Source organism: Nansenia antarctica (assembly GCF_963989245.1).
Source record: "Nansenia antarctica genome assembly, chromosome: 11".
Classification (NCBI taxonomy): domain Eukaryota; kingdom Metazoa; phylum Chordata; class Actinopteri; order Argentiniformes; family Microstomatidae; genus Nansenia; species Nansenia antarctica.
The window spans coordinates 9,025,993-9,030,992 of NC_137681.1; positions in this window are offsets into that span (position 1 = coordinate 9,025,993).

Below are 5,000 nucleotides of genomic sequence, written 5' to 3' on the forward strand. Positions count from 1 at the left end.
ACACAACAGAGTCAGTAAAAGAGTGTGTGTGTGTGTGTCTGTGTGTGTGTGTCCCCGCATTAAAGAGGGGAAAAGAACCAGTGGAGAGGGAGAGCTACGTCCACGCCAGACACGACTGGTACGGGTGAGAGCCGGTATCCGGCGCGAAAATTTGAAACCAAATCTGATAACGGGCGGCTGTATTTATGTGACAGACCGAGAGCACGGAGGAGAGAGGGAGGGAACCTCCCTGCACCACGGAGTCGGAGCCAGAGCCCGACCATGCCAAGCAGAGACCACGAATGAAACCCTACCGACCAAACGCCGAGCGGGCGTGTCCCTCCGGTGGAGGGGCCCTTGGTTATTCATCCTGTGACAATCCTAAGTTTGGACAATACAGCAGTGCCGTTTCAGAGCGGCCAGAGAGAGCCCTCTACCTAAATACGCCCGTAATGGCCGACTGTTCTCCTTGTTTCGTGTCGTCTCTAGCTTGTGTGTACAAATCCCCACGGTCTCAGTGAGAGGGGTCATCACAGTGTGTGTGTGTGTGTGTGTGTGTGTGTGTGTGTTTACCTGTGAGCAGTGTGTGCATGCGCAGGTGGCTGATGGTGAGGCGTATGACTGAGGGTTTGTCCAGGTGACAGCGGAGGGTGGAGGGGACGGGCAGCAGGTGGGACAGGTCACAGAACACCTCAGACTCCGCCCTGCGCCTGACCCTGGCGGCCTCCCGACTCACCGCCCTGAGGGGGAGAGAGAGATAATAATAATAATAATAATAATAATAATAATAATAATAATACATTAGACTTATATAGCGCTTTTCTAGACACTTAAAGACGCTTTACAAACTAAAAAGATTGAGTAGTAAAAATAAACAATAAATAAATAAAAGAAAGTATAGGGGCCTAATTAAGGTAGTGCTGGGGACACATGGGAAGGGGAGGGGGAGAGCTTGATAAGATTGAGTGAGTGAGAGAGAAAGAGGGGAATGTGGAGAGTAGGTGAGGGAGGGACGGAGAGAGAAAGTGAGTGGAGGAGGTGGAGAAGGAGGAAGAGCGAATCGTCAAGTGACAGTGTATGTGTGAGCAGTGGCAGCCAGCCCAGCACTAGGATGTGGTTTGTGGGTGCAGAGAGTGTGTGTACTCTCCATGCCCTCTGAATGAGGCACACCACAGTGCCCTCTCTCTTTCTCTGTCTTACCACACACACACACACACACACACGCATGCACGGACACACACACACACGCGCGCACACACACACTCAAACATTCTCCTCTCTGAGGCTCCATTGGGGCCAAGAGAGACTTCCAACTGGTGTTATCTGAGTCTTCATCACCTGAGACCCTCAACAGACCCCAGACCTGGAGTAGTGGCTCTGTGTTTTTTTAGTTTTTTTTTTTTAAAGTAAGTGGGGCAGTCCCACTCATATTTTTCATTTTATTGACAGATACAGTAGAGATTTAGACAGGAAGGATGGGTGAGAGAGAGAGGAGGGATGACATGCAGGATATGTCCTCGGCCGGAATCGAATCGGGGACCCTGCGGTTACATGGTCAACGCTTAACCCGCTACACCACAGAGTACTGGCTTTGTATCAGAAGGTACAAATAACCCCTGCCCCCCCCCCCCCCCACACACACACACACACACACACACGCACACACACTCTGAGGAAGGTGTGTGTAACCCCTTCAGAAAAGGCACTCTGGCATACTGTACACATACAAAACACAGATGAAAGGATCTGTGCTGAGGACTGACTCTGGTCGTTTCATGAAACACATTAGAAATGCCAACATATTACCTGTGAAGGTAGCAGGTAGAATAGTGTGTTATTATTTACTTCAAAGTACAGTACATTTACAGTTTTTTACGGATGCTAAGTCGCAGTGTTCAAAACTGAAGTCACATTGTCAAAACTCTTCATACAATCTGCATTACTAACATGCATCTTGGCCAAACACTTCATACATGTCTCAAAAGAAGCTCGTTTAACCATACACTGGCAACAATGTTTACTCAGAAAGCATACTCAGTCATTCATAACACTCTGACCTACAAAACACTAACAACAGGGAGCATTACATAGTTTGAATGATTTTCACAAGAATGAATATTTCATTATAAGAATGGTTTGATTTATAGTAATCAACCCAGAAATTCCAGGGCTACAATACAATGGCAATCACACAAAAAAAGTCTCACTCCTGAGGGTTCTGGTTCACCCTCTGGTCTGCATCTGGTCACATCTAATGTCTTCCCTGGCAATGCATCTAGTCTATTTCATTTCATTGTATATATTCTGCTAAGATTTTCTAATCTAGACATTTCAATACGTTTACTGCAAAAATTCACCAAATCATTCAGTTTTTAATGTGTTCTTCACAGTTTTGAACAGTGAGTTACAGTAACATTGGAAAAGTGTTCATGGATTTTGGAGAACGTGGTCATTGAATGCATTTTGTGTGAAAGCAATGTAAAAATGAGTCACAGTTTGGCCCACATGGACTTCCGTTTCGCTGACTGTATGAAGAGTTTTGACAATGTGACTTCAGTTTTGAACACTGCGAGAAAAAAAAAACTGTAATGCCCATGGTTTTGGAATGAGAAGTTCACCAAGCACATATGGGTGTGATGTTCGGGTGTCCCACTACTTTTTGTCCATATAGTGTATATTATTATTAAAAAACGACCTAAAACAGGAAGTGGTGGAGTAACTTTTCTGCTCAGAGTGTGATCAGATGTGTAAGTGTGGAGCTGCACATGTGGCAAGTACTCTCGTCAGCAACAATCCTCAAAATGTACTATTAAGTATGTACTAATGCACTAATGTATGTAACATATCTCGTTGACGTCTAGTAATGTAAAAAATATAGTATACAGTATAATATACTGGTATATATGGCATTGCAATGTCTAAATAATGACCAAAACCTCACGACACAAAAGCAGTTTCTTCCCAACTGCAGTTGGCCTCATTAACGAGGCCTGGGCCCCCCCTGACACTGTCATCTTGACCCCTACTGACACCAAACAGTCACACTGCACTATTCTTATGTCACATTGCACTATTCTTAAAACACTTTTTAATCTCTATTATTAACATTTTTCACTTGTGTTTGTTTTTGTACTTTGATTTTTATGCACCACCACACCAAAGCTAATTCTTTGTATGTGGAAAACCTACTTGGCAATAAATCTGTTTCTCTTTCTGAGTCTGATATGCATGGAAACGTCTTTTAAATCAATCAATCTAAGCCTGGCCCTCAGTTGTCTGGGGCGGTTGTCAGGCTACACACACTTAATTATTATTAATTAAATTATTATTATTTAATTATTAATTAAATTATTACACACTCCTACTGTACCTCCTCTTCTCCTTGTCCGCGGTCATGGTGTCCAAAAAGGAAACGATTTTTTACCCCGGTTCTTACTGCTCGCACTCACACACAAGGCACCAATGCACCAATGCACTAATGCACCGGCACGCGCACGCCTAAATCCCCGTTAAACAATCCCGGAACCGGTGGGAGGGTGGCTGATCAAGGATGATGTACCTGTCTATCTGATGTACCTGTCTATCTGATGTACCTGTCTATCTGCCAGCCTCTCTCTCTCTGCGCGCGTGGCGCCTCCAAGTGTCACCTCCTTAACAGGCTAAGGAGCCTGTCTCCGCTACACGCGCGTCCACAGACGGGCCTCCCGAATTAAGCAACGTGATTGGTCTGTGATTCTGCAGCGCCTGTTCTCTTTCTTTGTCTCTTTTTTTTCCCCACTCCCTCTTTCTTTATCTTTGACACATACGAACAGACAGGAGGAACTTCTGGTGCTAAATGACACATATGACGTATATGACAGACCCCCAGAGAATGCATTCATTTCACAATGTGTACAGAAGGTAAAATGTCTATATACTGACTTCATAGTATTGCATTCAGACACACACACGCACGCACGCACACACACACACACACACACACACACACACACACACACACACAGACACATAACCACGTGCATGCACCAACCCACCCACACACACACCCACACACACACACGCACACACGCACACACGCACAAATACAAAAGTGAAGGACACTGAGTGAATGTTGACAGCTCAGTGTTTAATAGCAGTCAGATCAGACAGGACACCCCTGCTGTTACACTACATTTGGCACAGAGTAAAATAGTGTGACCAGGAACAGCCCAACCCCTGGGTGCACAAAGCTTCACTACACACTCAACTACTGCATCCTGTCAGGCCTGCTATGGGAACCAACAGCTCGGTCTTTAACGTTACAGTACGGTGTGTCCAAACGGTCCTTCTTTCTTTCTGTGTGTGTGTGTGTGTGTGTGTGTGTGTGTGTGTGTGTGTATGGGTAGGTGTGTGTGTGTGTGTGTGTGTTTATGGGTAGGTGTGTTTTGATTGATTGATTGAAAACTTTATTAGAAGATTTGCAGAAGTAGGTACATGAAAGTACATATTACATACAAGGTCAACTAACAGGATAAAAACCCAAGAAAGCCACTGGCTTATTTCAATTGGGGTCCTTGATTCTCAATTCATCGTTACATGTAAGACAGACAAAAAAAACTAGTAGTGTGTGTGTGTGTGTGTGTGTGTATTTGTCGTAATTCTGCTGCTGGTTTCACACATGACCTGTAGGCTGACTGTAACAGACCCATAGTGTAGTATTGTATGTACACAAACGTGTCCCTCGGATACAGTTGACATTACGATACAGAACAAAGGAAAGAAAACCACTGTTATAAAAACAGGTCAGAGAACAGAAACTAAAAGTGGTTTTGGCTGAGCGATGGCCATGTGGGAGGGCAGGGCGCTGTTGGGGGATATAGAAATGGAAACGGGACATCTGTGACCACAAGACAGACACCATCACACACACACACACACACACACACACACACACACCTACACATACACCTACACATACACACAATGCTGACAAATGTGTATGATGCATGCACACACGCACACACATGCACACGCGCGCACAC